Here is a 15,911-nt window from a genome sequence, read left to right on the forward strand (position 1 = left end):
GGAAAGCATTCATTTCAATTTAAATTAATGTTTTTCAGTCAAAGAGAAACAATCCCCACAGAATGAGCAGTCAGCAGGTAGCATTTGCTTCTATAAATGGAGCTGCCATTAAACAATTTTTATTCCGAAAGGATGGTACACGCTCCTATTACAGTGATCTTTTCATACTCATTTAAGGATGGATGTCAAGCCAATACTTCTGAAGAACTGCAGAGGACCCTGGGCAGTAAGTTGCTTAATGAGGAAGTCATGGATAAAATTCAGTGCAGGTAAGTGAAGATGACGTAGCCAGGAGAAAAACTATCCCAACATTATTATGCAATGATGGTCTTTCAACTGACAGTCACATAGGAATGAGATTTTCATGTTATAGTAAATACCTCTGTGAAAACATCAGCTCAGTGCTCGGTAGTGGTTAGAAAGCAAACTTAGTGTTAGAAATGATTGAAAAGTAATAAAGACTAGAACAGACAATGTTATTATACCACTGCACAAATAGAAGTCTGCTTCCTCTCAAAAAGCGTACTGTGGAGGTGGAAAGGGTATGAGGAGAGGCTACAGGAGTGATCAAATGTGTGGAACAGCTTTTGTAAAGGGAGCAACTGAGTAGATTAGTATTTTTCTGTTTGAAAAAGAGACAACTGAAGGCTGAATAGAGAGAGGTCTATAATATGGTGAGTGGAAAGCAGACAGTGAATAAGGATTGATTGTTCACTGCTTCTTCCAATACAATGGGGGAAGGGAGCAAGAGAGGGGAAGAAATCAAACAAAATTGCAGGACTAGGATCAGAGCAAATTTCTTTGCACAATGTAGAATGATGAGATATTTCTTTATAGCACTTGTATTGAAGCTATGTAGTAATTAAGTTACGAATTACTTTCCAAAGAACTCAGCAGATGCTAAAAGACTACATGGGTTGAAAGAAACACTGGACAAAATCACTAAAGAAATTCCATGAGTTCCATTAAAAATAAAGATCTCTGCTTCAGGACACATCTGACTTGGCCATCACTCAAAACAAGAAGAATATTCAGAGGATGTACTGCTGTGTTTGCTTAGGCATCTAGTCTACCCCATAGTGCTGCATACGTTGATGGCCACCATCACAGCCACAAGATGCTGGACTAGACTGACCTAGATCTCACTCTATCCTTGCTTCTAGATAGAAATTCTTCCAAGAGCCACAGGCACTACTCAGCTAGAACCTAGCTACTTCTTTTTTTCTCACACTTCAGATTTCTGACAATTGTCTCTGACAATTGGTCTGTAAGAGTAAATTAGATAATAGAAAACTGTTTGTTAGAACAGCATTCTGTATCATTGTTTATGTATGAGAGAGAGAGAGAGGGAGGGAGAGAGAGAAACAGACTGAGAGACAAAGAGAGGGAGCCTAGCTGCTGGTGCTTTCAGTAGGATAAAAGGGTCTGTGGTCTCTTTTACCTGGAAAAACGGCAAGTCAGTTCATCAGCTGAGTAAATTGGAACAGTCCCATTGCAATCAATGGAACTGCACTATTTAGCCTAGCAGATGATTTAACCCGAGTTTCTTACGCCTCAAAATGGCTCTCAGATTTGCAAAAGGATGTTGCTGATACACGGAATACTGCAAAATTTTTCAGTTTGTCCAGCTGGTTATACTTTTTGCTGTAAATCAGATCTCTGATCCATTTACTGTCTTGCCCATTAATTCTGCTCTAAACCTGACCTTGTTTGTCCTTTGACTCTGTTTTGCCACAATACATAGTAATTCTTTTACTTGCGCGGCTCCATCTATTTTACAATCTCCGCCTCCTTTCTTACTTCAGTCCTATGCACTATAAATATATCCACTAAATTTTCACATGCTGCATAGTGTGCCAAGTTACTTCATGAAGGAGCCTCCATAAAATGCTGTTCTGACAACATTATCAAATACACTGCATAGATTATATAATGCTAATTTTGTGCTTCAACATGTGAACATCAATCCCTACAAACAAGATTATTTTAATTAACATTTTAGCCCAAGAAGAAAAATAAATTAAAAAAAACCCAAACGTGTAGTCAGTACTGAAGAGGTCCTGGGAATAATCAACAATAATTGTATTAATGGCTTTGCAAACAAGCAGTTCACAACAGAAGGCAGTAAAGCAGTCTTCAGATGCTGTGTCAGTTTACATCTTAAGCTCTCTTGTACTTGCAGTTTTCTTTGTGCAAGTCAATGTGTTTTCTACGTCTATTTATCACCCTTTATTTCGGAGGAAGGTGGTAATTGGAAAGTTTGGTTGAAGTATTTCCTTTGCATCTTTCATAATGTACGAAATACAACCGTAGGCAAACAGACTATGATTTTCCACCTGCTCTGTTAAATTTTGTAAAGTGAGTAAAGCAGTAAACCAAATTACTATAAAATCCACCGCAATGATCCTTGTTCTAATTGCACATTTTACAGGGACAGTTAGTATTTTTAAGAAGTTATTTTGTATTAGGTATGTAGGTATGTATAACATGGCCAAAGAATATGTGAGTTCTGGTCCTAATGGGATTAACAAATTTAGTTTTACGTCCAATTGATGTTTACATCTGCAGTGGATACCATTAGGTTCAGTGGTTCAGAAGCTTTTGGATAAGAAGCAGGATTAACTGTTCTAACAGGCAACAACAGCTCAGCGTGGCTACAGCAGGAATGAGGAAATAGGGTGGGAGACGGAGGGGTGGGAGAGCAAAGGGCAGCACGTGTGCATACATCCAAAGCAAATGCAAGCCCAGGGGTCAGAGAGCCCTTTCCCACAGGGTCTGTTGCAGTCACCAGGCCAAGCACATTGCTGCCTTTTCACAAGGTCCTGCAGTACGTCACCATGTCAGGTCTGAAGACCTCCTTCTGGTGTGAAAATTTACTCACTCACTTGTGAATTCATTCCCTACAAAGTGCAACCCTGCAACGTGCCGAAACTGTGTACCACAGGGAAGCACACACAGAGCCTGGAGGACAGCAGCAGAGGTAGCTCAGATAACAGAAATCATGTAACTGCTTCAGCGGTGAGAAACGCATGAGCTAATTAACCCTGTTGCTTCTCAGTAGGATAAATTAGCCTTTGCAGAGCTCCTGCAGTAAGACTGCGCCTCACACCAGCATAGCTAGTGTGTGTGTAAAGCCCGGTTCAGCAGGTCCAGCAGAGAGTAGGCCCTGTAATGGATTCACTGCGATTTCATGTGATATAAAACAGGTCTTCTGAAACACAAAATGATTAATTTCTTAAAAACACAAAGTCTGTTTTAAAAGCTCTGAAACAAGTATAGCTTATTGTTCTTGTAAGCGCTCACCAACCCACCTAAACAGAACGCTGAAACGTTCCCATTCTGCTTGTAGTCTCTGCCCACTCTGGGGACTGGATGAAGCATCGTACTTAATCCAAGTTATCTTAGTAGGTCAGTTTTTGCTTTCCTATCTCTGTTGCTGTTTTCCCATTTCCTCTTACACTCTGTTTTACAAGCTACCTTTCATTCAAAACACACACTACAGCAGACTGGATGTGTTGCGTGTGCACTGTGGAGTGCACTATCAGCTGTTGTTCCATTTCCAGGTATCCCTTCCAAAATCTTGTTGGAACAGGTGATCGTGTTAACAGAAATCAAATCTTATGGTAGCCAGTATCTGACCATCTGATGTTATTATCCTTTTCATACTTACTGGGAACACTTCCATTAGTAAAAAACCCCATTGGTCTCTGAGAAAATACAATGAGCCAGATTGTTACTAGATGGTAATGAAGAGCGGTAAACCAGTGAAGAAAATCAAGCTGTTCTCATTGACAGTAGCTCACCATCTAGCCCTTGCATTTCAGAATAACTCTAAAGAACATTAAATGTGCAAATATATACTTAGATTTCTTTTGCTGCCTGTCATTATGAGTCTTCTCAACATCACATTAGTGAATACTTTGTCTAGGCTTAGCTCATTGCAAAACAACTTCTACGTATTGCCAGCAATGTGGCAGTTGAGATAATATCCATGTAGCTGCGCTAATGACCTCTTGCATGTTTACCATATGTTATCATTCCCCCTGAAATTAAGTAACTGTTTTACAAGAGTTTCTGCAAATTGACAGTCTCTAGCAGCTACTAAATGCAATGTATGCTTGAAACAAGGGATAATGGAATTAAATTTACATCTCAGAAAGAGTGTTATTTTATAAGCACTTGTTGATTTTTGTAATGGCTTAACAAGGAATACTGGCAAATCTCAGTTACTTTCAAACACAAACATGTTGTTTCAACAGGATTTTGTTTACATTTCACTGTGTTATCCTAGTTTTACAGAGGAAAAAAATTATACACAAATGTAGGGATCTTAGATTTTCCCATGCCACCCGGGCAGAGACTTGATTCTGCACCAGGTCTCCTTGCAGGAGGAGGGGACGGAAGGGAAGGAAAACCTCCCCATGTTTACCCCACTTGGGCTGGATGGCAAATTCAGCTCAAGGCATGTGTTGTGACTTTAGTGGATCCTGCGTGAAGCATCAGTTTTATATCAGAAATGAATTACAAGGTAAAAGGGGATTTATTTTTTTGTAGTCAACTGATAAAAATATCTGAGGCCAGGTAATATTTTAAAGCCAGTTTTGCCAGCAGTAAGTAGCTTCATACTTACTCAAACACTCCATGCCCCAGAGATTAAACTCACACCTGTTTTGTTTCATGTAGGTTCTCAAGAAGAAAGAGAAAGAAAAAAAAAAAAATAATATACTTGAGAGTTTAACCCTTGGGTCAGATTATAGGAGAGAAGGAGAAAGAAAATCTACTTCAACGGGTTTAAGTAGTGCAATAAATCTGTTCTGATGGGTATTTGACAGCCGTGTTTTCACTGACCTCTTTCTGTTTGAGGAGATGGGAAGGAAAGCAGTGCTTACTGAAGGTCATTTTGGAACAAATAAGCAATAAAAACAATCAGAAAATTCATATGATTTTGTTGCACCACCTAAGGGCCTGTCTATGTAAGTTTAATAGGTTATATATTTAGCTCACTTTATTTACTTTCAAGTCTGGCAGACTACTCGCCTACATTTACTGCAATCAAGACACTTTAAATTATATATTATATTTTAAAGAAAGTCTTTCTCTACTAATGAATACGAATATTAAAATACTCCTGGAAATACAGTGCCTGGAAGAAATTCTATGACGCCTTTTTGATGTCAGGCAATTACCAACAGGAATATATTTTAAGACTAAATAATTCTAATTGAATGTATTTCATGAACATTTCAACAACTAGAAACAAACATGGCATTCAGAGAAAAGACTCTCCCCCTGTGAAGTTGAAACATAAATAGAATCTCCCTGTCAGGACTGTTGGTGCATGTCAGCTGAAGACTATAGAGCTGTAACGACTTATATCAGCTAATGCAAATCCAGATCCTAATCCAGGTCCTTAACAGTTTATTGTTATTTCAGTTTTTGCCGGCTTCATAATTTTAGGTGCAAAAAAACATTGGTACTGAAAAAGAAATACTAAATTATGACAGGAGAGAGAAAATTTGAAAGTCACGATGAATTCCTTCTTTTAGTATTTTAGGTAACACTGTAGTGCTACAGTGTCAGCTATAAGGATGGTGAATTAAAAAGCCAGGAGGAAATGTTCTTTTTAAAAATTACTTGTATTTGTAGATGCAAGGACAACATAAAGGAAGAAGACAAGAATAATCCTGCTGAGCCAAAACAAAGGTCCAATTAACATCAAACACCGTCTCCTTACAGTTACAAGAAAGATATACAGAAGGTAAAAGAATGGGGGAAGTATATTTGATACATAAGTACTCCCCAACCTCCAGTAATTTTCAGCTCAAGAACTTCCTGATTTGACTGTTGTAGAAGACCTGGGCTCCCCAGCTTTTCTGCAGACTTTACCAATTTCCCATTGTATCCACAGAAAGAAGAAAAGATGGTTAATATTTTAGGAATCTATAGCTGTCCAGCCTTACAGAACAATACAGATTAAAAAACTGGGGAATTCTAACAGTGCTGGAACATTGATTTTATCTCTGGAACAGCAAGAAATAAGAAAAACTTCTCTGAGACACTGTATATGGAGTGACACTAAGATTTTATAAGAGTCCAAGAAAATTAGATGCCCAGATCACTCCAGATTTTGGAGAGATTTATGATGCTTACCTCCTTTGAATATTTTTGAATGGTATTTCAGACACTTCTGATATTTCTTCAGCACAAGAATATACACATCAGAGTCTGTTAATGTTTTCTGAATTATTTTGCAGGTGTAATGGAAGTTTCTGCAGACATGTCAAAAGCTAAGTGGACATGGAGAAGTGGACAACCTGTTTTTCTTAGTAGTGGTCCTTCCAGTTTGGAGCTCATTAGTGGGACAGCGTAGGTAAGTTTCCACTACAGTGACCACTGTAGAATTTTTAAGCAAAAATTCAGTTTCTGATTTTATCAAGCCATCACTTATCATACGCAGAAACTAATTTTTTTCTTCCTTTAGAAATATATTTTAGGTTCCCAGGAGACCACAGAATCTACAGTACAGAACCCAGAGCAACACAGTAGGAAATATTCTCACAAGTTAAGATCCTTTTGTAAGTATTGTTCTTTAACTGTGATGTAAACAAAAGCTATTTCTAGCCCAATATCTGTAGATTAAAATCTCTCAAAAGTCTAGACAGACCTTTTCTAGACTATAGTCTTATTCTTCAAGGACTATTTTAATAGTAATTGTACAAAAAAGACATATATGTGTACAATAAGAGCTAGTTTTGTCTCCTAATTAAATACGAACTAATATTACTAATTCTTTTCACCTAATGTTTATAAACATTCTTCTAGTGTTTATATCTGAAATTTCTTTAAAGCCTATCACTTTGGAGTAAGGAAAACTGAAAGAAAGATTTAAGAATAGCAAATTATACTGCAATTTGTTTTGCTTGTTTGGAGAAGCAAAAAGAATTAGGTTATATAAAGATAGAAAATTGATACCTAAAACTTAGTCTTCAATTTTGGATAAAGAGAAGAAATTAATCCATATTTGAAGCATTCTGAATCTGATTTTTTTTTGTCAGTATCACAATGACATGTAGGACATCAATCAGCCATTTAACAGCAGAAATAGTTCTTGATTTTCCAGAATTGTGTTTTCAAACTTACTACATACGTTTATTCAAAGACTCATTAGGGGATTTGTGATGGATACGGTTTCATTTCACTATACTCCAAAGGCTGAAAATTTCATACAAGTGTTCCTTATGCCATGTTTCAAAGAAAGATGGAACACCTCAGGGGGCTATTCTGTATCACACTACTGCTTATTGCATAACTGCAGCTTGTCAACTTTTTGTCATCATTTGCAGTACTTAATTTTAAGCTAGCACATTTCATTATAAAAAGCTTACTGTAACCTTGATAACTCTATTCACTCTCTGTTGATGACTCTTGAGCAGCTTATAGCATAACTAAAACCAGAGTGCATGCTAAATATTTTATAAAGGCATCTATTGTCACCTATTTATCATTCATAATGTACAGTGAGTGCACCATAAAATATGTATTAACATTTTACTGATGTTGTGCTACTACTAACATATATTTCTATACATTTTTAATCCTTTGTAAGTCATATAGTATTGTACCAGTACAAAAAAAATATTTAAAAAGTTGGTGCATGTTCAGATGATTGCGTCACAAAGCCATTAGTCATTTACTCCCATGCATACCACGTTCTGGTTGATAACTAAGTCACAGCATAAGGGAATAGTAAATTTGTACAATGAGACTTACTGGAAAGAGTGACTATATTGTATAATATCCTGGTGAATACACTCAGTGGGGCTCTGGCAGGCTGTGAAACTACAGTAAGCCTGTGAGAAAGAACATCTACATCAAGTGATCAGCTGTGTAAGATTTTCACTTTTCTCCTGTTAAAGAAACTTTTTTGCAAAGCTTGATTTATTCATATTCAAAGGGGTTTTTTAAATCAACCATACAACTAAGTTTGGAATGTCCATAGCTGGGGAAAAAAGCAATTACTGAATGATCTGCAGAACTTTGGGAAACAAGAGCAGACAGCATAGAAAAATTCAATGTTATTAAGAATAGAAGAGAGTAAAAAACACATCTATACAAAGAGTGGAGAAAGTGACAACACTGAAGTATATTTTTACTATATGATCTTGCCTTTTTTGTACAAATAATGAGATAATTTTCTCATATAATATATGAAATTAGGACAAAGATATGAAAGAGATAATTCTTGAGAAGATTTTTGTCAAAAACTTTTGACTACTATTCACCTCTCCACTCAAAGTCATGGGATCTAAAGTTGTATGAATAATTGATGCTTCAGTTCAGAGTTCTTACTTTCTCTATTTTTCTTGTCCAATGAATAATTCATTATTTTTGCAAAGTGGAACACTTTAAATAGGTAAGATTAAGAGAAAGCCATCTTCAAATACTCCATATCACTTGATTTGGAAAAGCAATGTACCTAAGTTCCTGTTCTTCTTCTGGATTTGGCAAACAGCAGAGCTGAATCCATATTTCTCAGACGCTGAGAAGGCGTGTGAGTAGAAGGAACACCAGTATGTCTACTGTAGTTCTACAAATTGTACCTAAGCCTCTTGGACAACCAGCTCTCAAAAAAAATCAAAACATTTCGAACAATGCTGTTTCAAAGTTTTCTAGATGTATTACTTACCTCTGTCTAAATTTGTTCCTTGAAGTTGGGTCAAGATGGCAAATGGTCTGTACGGCACTGAAATTCAATTTTTTAATGAATAAATGATTCCCAGAAAGATTTTTGCCAGCTCTGGTGTGATCCTATACTCATTATGAATTGGTGTATAGATGCTGTAATCTTTAACAGTACTTCCTCTGTAGTGATTTGACATATGTATTAGTGTATCACCTGTCTGTTTTCTAATATTTCTTCTGAGACATTATTAGATTTTTGTCAGGATGACTAAATGTTGCAGTCCTTAGACTTCTGGTATTCAATATTATTTGAAATCTTAATAAATCCGTCAGATGTATTAATTTCTAGGACATTCAGAAAGATAAGACAGAAGATACTACCTTGTAGATCAGATGCTACATTGTCTGAATCTTCCTGAAGCCCTTCAAAAATGTTGTTTGTTTTCATTCTGAGTTTTAACTTATATTTTATTTAATTTTAAAAGTACTTACTTGGATCTTCCATGCCTAAGACCTATACCACCTTTATGCATTTTCCTTTTGATAGTAAAGCTGAGATTTTCAGATAAATGAAAATAAAGCCACTTAGCATAAGTCGTAATTATTCTCTATGATGTGCTCTATTTATACACAGTGAAAGAGTTTGAACAGGAAGAACTGGAAAGATCCATCCCAGAATACTTAGAGGCCACAGTCTGTACATTATTGTTAATAAGCAAGTAACAGTAGCTTCAATTGACTTATGTATATAAATTTAATGCGGGTTTAGAATACCCATTGCATTCATTAGCTGATAGGTGGCAAACCTGAATTCTATAAAATTGTCAGCACATCCCTACTTTTTGGTAACAAACAGCGTCCTTATTATCTTAAGGTTTTCATTCTAGTCATACCGAAGTTTCAGTGACTAAGTCGTCAGAATACAACACCTTTTATTACTACTTTAAAACTTCCTTAATCTTATCTAAATGGGTAGTGAGGAAATCTTTTTCTTTTTTCTTTCTTTTCATATTAACTTTCATATTAACTTTATGGCAAAGTTTTGTGAATATTCAACCTTCTTCTCGTAAATGTATAACTAAAATGTTCCATATACTCAAGCTATTTTTTAACTTAGCTCAAAGTTTCAAAGTCCACAACAAGCACTCGAACACTAATGACAGGCTGCATGCTATATCTAGAGAAAGACCAGGAACAGAAGTTGAGAAGGGAAGGCCAGTGGGTGCTATAACACCATACTTCACTGCTCAGGTGTCCAAAATAATATGTGTTACAGTTTAATTAGCCTGTCTTTTTAATGTGTGCCTTTAATTATTCACCTATGGCAAGTCATCACAATAGCTTGTCTCATGTCTCCCTCTGAGACATATCACTGCAATATTGCTGAAGTTTTCAAGCTTGTAATTAATATTCATCTCCTGAATGGCTCTTTATGAAGATTCCCAGCAAATCTTTTTATGAAGAATCCGGACAAGGGACTCCCCCTGTGCTGTCAAATACTATTTTATTGTGAAAAGTTTACACACTTCATTCATACTGTGAAACTCTGTTAGGAGAGAAAATGAGAAGGAAATGTTATAACTGTCTGAAATGCTACTGCTTGTTAATTGGATAAAATTCTAAAGAAAAAGCCACTTAATGAAACCCTTTTTATTAAGTTCAACATATTGACTATAAAATAGATAATGCCCTTTAAATCTACACATTTTTGTCTTTCCTGATGTGCAACTCTTTCATCCTCCTTCACAGCAGATTCCTGTTAAACCCAAGAACTCAATAACTTGAAAGAATGGACAGCACATGAAGAAAACAAAATGTACTGTTTTTCTCCTCTTCCCTCTCTCTTCCTGCCTTGACAGAACTTACTGAATAGGAAAGTAAATTTCATTTTCTCTCCCTCCTTCCATAACATTACATGGTGCTGTACTATATGGTATGTTTCCATTTACAGCAAATATTTCCAAGGCATAAAAAGCCTGAACTACAGTTATTTTAGGGTATCCTTAACTCATCTAACCTACTGTAAGCGTGTTATGTGACCATGTTAATGAAGTGCTTCAGATTGTATAATACATTTATTTGCCTACCACCCTGTGTTTTAGGGTTACTATTTTCTCCCTTTTACACAGAGGAACTGTTGTAAATTCAAGTTCATGCAGCACAAAGAAATCTGGGGCAGAGAAGATTTCTATTCTCAAACCTCCTTTAGAAGGTTAGAGCAGACCCCAGCTATAGCAGACTTAGTAACTAATAACCATTTATCATAAAGATTTTATTATAAAATCATAGCTTCAGGCTTCTGACTTCATTATGTAGTTTACATATTACTGACTGTTATTATCTAACACTTATTAAACACATATTCTAAACAGAACACCTGACAACTCATAAAAATCCCACTGATTTTATTCGCCTTATGCCCCCAGGAGAAAATATGAGTAATGTAACAAATGCTACCCTTTCAAAAAACAAAATAAAACAAACTCCTATTCACCTAACCTAGACTACAAATTATTCAGAAGAGAAGGACACATTCTTCGTTCTAAGATGGACCTAGTGATGACAAATATGGATGCAAAATAAATCTCAGTGCAAGCTTCAGAACAGGAGTGTTTTCCTTGTCTCTCTAATTTTCTTTCTAAGTATTACTTTAGTATGTGTGTCCTCTTCTTTCTATACAGGATCTCCTAAGAAACCTATCTATGAATCTGTTGATTCCATCAATCAATCTAGGAATCTTGTTTGAGGAAATCACACCAAGGCATTGACCGTTATCCACTCTCTAAAACAACTCCCATCTTCTCATACACGTGCTTAATCCCTAGCGTAATCCTTTTTACCCCCTCTACGCATGCCGTTGCAGATGGGGCTTTTTTCACTCTACTGTAATGCAAATTTATGGTAAGAGTGATGAATGTGACTAGTTTCACGGTGCTGCTATGTCACATTGTACGTCCCCAAATTCTCCACATTCATTTATAAAGGACCGAGCTCCTGTTACTATAGTAACTGCAGTTTTACATGCCTTGACTGTTCTGTCTAAAAGCTTTGCCACAATGCTGCTGAAAGATTTTTTTTCTCTTTCTTTAATGCTACAAATCATGAGTACCTCACCAAGCAGTCACATGTAAATATTTTCAAAGATTTCTCTCATAAAAAAATCCTACTGTCTAATCCTTTCTCTCCTGAAAGTGCCAAAACAGTAGGGGAGTGATTTGAATCAGTGATTTTAAATTGCTTGATTTAAAATTATATTAGGTCTGAGCTTCATAAAAATAATGTGAAAAAAAATTGCTACTGCAACTTTGAATTTTCATTTATAATGCACCAAATTATAATTTTTAACATAGCACAATTGATATCTTATTTAAATTTTATAAAACTGCTATAAGCAAGATCTATTGTATTAAAAAAGAAGATCCAAAACCTTCACGACCTTAAGTTAGAATAAAAGTATGCACGTCTGAAGATAAGAAACTCCATAAATCTTGCAGAGTACTAGGAACAAACTTCTTTTAATTAGTAACATTCTGAAGTCTAAAATGGGTGCCACTTCAATTCCCACTTGAAAGAAATTCCTTTGGTGTTAATATTTTTTAAATTTTTAACTTTGTTTTGTTTAAATATATGTATCTTAACATATATATAATAGAAGTAAATAGGAAGCCTCTGCTGAGTAAATCCAACTTATAAGTAAATAAATAGCAGGACTCTGCTGTGTGGCAGGAGCTCACTAGTCATCAACATCAGACTCACAAGGTATGAGCACAAATGATATTTGTCTGGGAATGCTCCAGGAATCCCACAGCTTCCCATCCTGCTGTGTAGTACCAACAAGTACTGTGCCATGGCCCTACCTTTGTCTCTGCTGCTGCTGCTCAGAGACTTCTTCCACAGTGTATGATGTTGATAAAAAATGAAGAACGCCTGTCTTGCAACAGCATGTATTTTAACATGAATAAACAGAGGTGGTGCTTCAGAAATACAAAGAGATAAAATTACTGAAATCGGAAGAATCACTTCAGAAAAGAACTCCAGGTTCTCAGTCATCTGATTTTCATCTCCTTGCTCTTCCTCAACAGTTTCTTTCCCCAGTAATCTGTCATTTGGTTTCCTGACTAGTTAATCTGGATATCTGACAGTGGATAAACATTTCAAGCTCTGGATCCCTTCCTGTCATTTTTGCCTTTTCCATCAGTTGCTAGATTCTCTATGGTGATAGGACTGCCTTCCCATTTACTTTATCAGCACACCAGAGAAACTGTGTGGTAGCGCAGCATGTCATTGTTTGAACATGGAAACTCAGGAACATGGCAACCTAAAACGAAAAATAAGCCTCCCATTTGGTGCATCATAAATGAAAATTTAAAGTTGCAGTAGCAATTAATATAATTAGCATGACTTAAAAATTCCAGGCATTGAGGGGAGAGCTGCTGAGGAAGGAGTTTTTTTCCCCATTATCAACCACTGCACACAAATTCCTCTGATTAATGCCTGTTCTCAGGTGCTTGCATCTGACTTGTAAATATAGTCCTGGTTTCATTCCAGGATGCGTTGCTCCCAGCTGGGGCGGAATGCATCTACTTCGTGATTCCTGCTGAGGTCACTGTCTGGTCTGCTGTAAAGAAATCCTCATTGCTCACAAATCTCACATTCTGCTCTTGTTGCAGTATGAATTAGTTTAGTGCCCACCTCACCACAAGCTGTTAGCAGGGGTTTTGTCTGTTTGCCTGGACCATAGAATTGAGTGGCCTGGACTGGCTACTCAGATATCCAGAAGTGAGTAGTTGGAAGATTCTGCTTTCTCCCTGGAAGGTGGAAGCTGAACACGTCTTCCATTAGCATGTGTTGTTCACCTTACCAGAATGCGAAGGCCCCAAAAACCGCAGTGTGATCAGTTGGATTTAGTTGGATTTACTCAGCAGAGGTTTCTTCAGGATGCATCCTGTTGACTTTGGATGAGGCTGCACAGCCACCATGCCCTCAGAATGGCTCGACTTGTCGCATTCCAAAAATCACAGCCAGGAACAACTTCTCCTTTCAGCACTCCTGCATTCGGTATCTCTCAGGGCTTCACTTGAAAAATGCTGGCTTTGTATCAGTGTTGTTTCTAGACTGCCTCCTGAGGCATTGCTCTACTATCAGTTAAAAACTCTGTAAGTTTGAAATATTTTGTGACTGATAATTTGTATATTATCTCTTCACTCTTTTGATGTTAGTCTTTGGGTCTGTATCTTTGAATACTGTCTCCAGGGTTTAGCACTTGTGCATGCAGAATCCACAAAAACAGTAGACCAGCAATTTAAATTTCTGACTGTCTTTCATAGCTGTAGTTTAGAATAATGATTCTTTTTCAGGCTCTTGGCATATATCTGAAGTCCTTCAAAAAGCATCAAATAAAGATTACCTGTTCAATATTCCAGAAGCTGTTCCTATCACCATGAACTAATCACTGACCCACTGTGACATCTTCTTGGTACTGCTAGGTGCTTTTGGATCAAAGGTTACTTCTGTGCTGCCTGAAAAATCTTTTCCCACCACAAAGCAATTGATCCATCTTGCACGTGTTACAGAAGGTAAAATGAGGGCATTTATTTCTGGAAATATTCTGTCTTTATTTGTTTTGGTACATAGTTTAGTCATGTGGTTTTAGGATACTTGAGGACCCACATCTCATTTTATTATGCCCTACTGAAATCCATCTCCTTTTCAAACATCCTTATACCTTCTTCAAACTTCAGAAAAGTCCAGCAGAGATTTCTCTTCTTCCCTCTTGCTGAGATTATTCTGGAGTCATAGTGTGATCAACTGCATTGTTCTGCACTGTACTATTGCACAGAAATGGTTGATTCTTGTGGCTATGTCAACTACTGTAAATTCTCGATGCAAACGCCTTGTGGTTTTTTGGGTCTGTCTCTCCTCAGCTCCACAAAATACACTGATTTACTCTCAAACAGATCTAGGCCATATGGCACTTTCTGCATGGCACTGGATTTGCAAACACAGGGTCTAATTTTGAAGTGATGTTTTAGAGCTTAACAGATGCTATGACTGATGGGAGTTTTGCTAGATTGCTTGCACTGCTTAGCAGTGACAGTAGATAAATACACAATAGCCTGTAAATTCTATTCACGGCATCATCATTGCTGTGGCAACTTTTCTTGGCTGGAAGGCTGTAACATCTTATTTCTGAGCCAGCTATCACTGTCTCCCAGTCAGGCAGCATAGCCACCTCCAAATATGCCCTCAAGATATCTGTGGAAGAGAGAGCCATTTTGGGCTTGTCAGAGAAATTTCTGGGGACACAAGAGGAAGAAATTTGATTAGATGAAAGCCCTGGTACTGTCCCAAGTTTTTTGCCTAATAATTTAAATAAACGAAAGATGTGAAAAAATATAACTTCTTCTGAAGGCTGAAACTCTCTCTGTTCATTATCCAAGTTGTGAGGGATAGTGCACTCTAATTTTATGAATTCTACCTTCATTTTTCACGTGATTTTTTTACAGAACTAATACAGAAGAGTTGGTCAGATGTTAGGAGGAGTACTTTGGTATTATGATTTCTGCTGTTTTTAATTATTTCAAATGATAAAGAGGACTTCAGTGTAAAAAAGCGCTAAGTTGCAGATGGTGGCATAGATAGATGTTAGCAGCAGCACAATTAGCCCAACATACAGTCTGCAGTTGCTGTATGTGTGTGCAGAATCCAGTAGTACATGGGTGTACATAATTTCCAGATATCATAAACCTCACATGAAGCTCATATAGCAGTGTTTACTGCAAGTACAACATTCACAAAGTTGCAAGTGAAGAAAGACTTTTCTTTTGCCCTATTTAGAAACACAAGCATAAAACTTGAGTGAAGGAAGGTGAATGAGTCATAAACACCTCCCTTCCTTTCTCCTGTTCCCTCAGAAAATCTTAAATGTTGGAGCTCATTTTAGGAATAAAATTCTTATTTTTCTTTTTATAATCCTTCCCACATGCCAGTTAAGTGCAGTTGAGTGCACACGCACTGTCAGCTCGGTAACCTTTTATTTCAATGTAGGACAAAACTAACCAAAGAAAAAAACCCCAATTTGTTTGAATTAGTGATTAGTTCTAAGAACCTTTTCATCCAAATTTCCACTCAGAGTGTCCAGCTGAGTGTCCAATTAACTAGGGATGAGAAAACCACGTAAGATAAAAGAAGAAGCTGCAGCAGTCTTCACTGATTTTTCAGCATGAATC

Source organism: Opisthocomus hoazin, chromosome 6 (assembly GCF_030867145.1).
Source record: "Opisthocomus hoazin isolate bOpiHoa1 chromosome 6, bOpiHoa1.hap1, whole genome shotgun sequence".
Classification (NCBI taxonomy): domain Eukaryota; kingdom Metazoa; phylum Chordata; class Aves; order Opisthocomiformes; family Opisthocomidae; genus Opisthocomus; species Opisthocomus hoazin.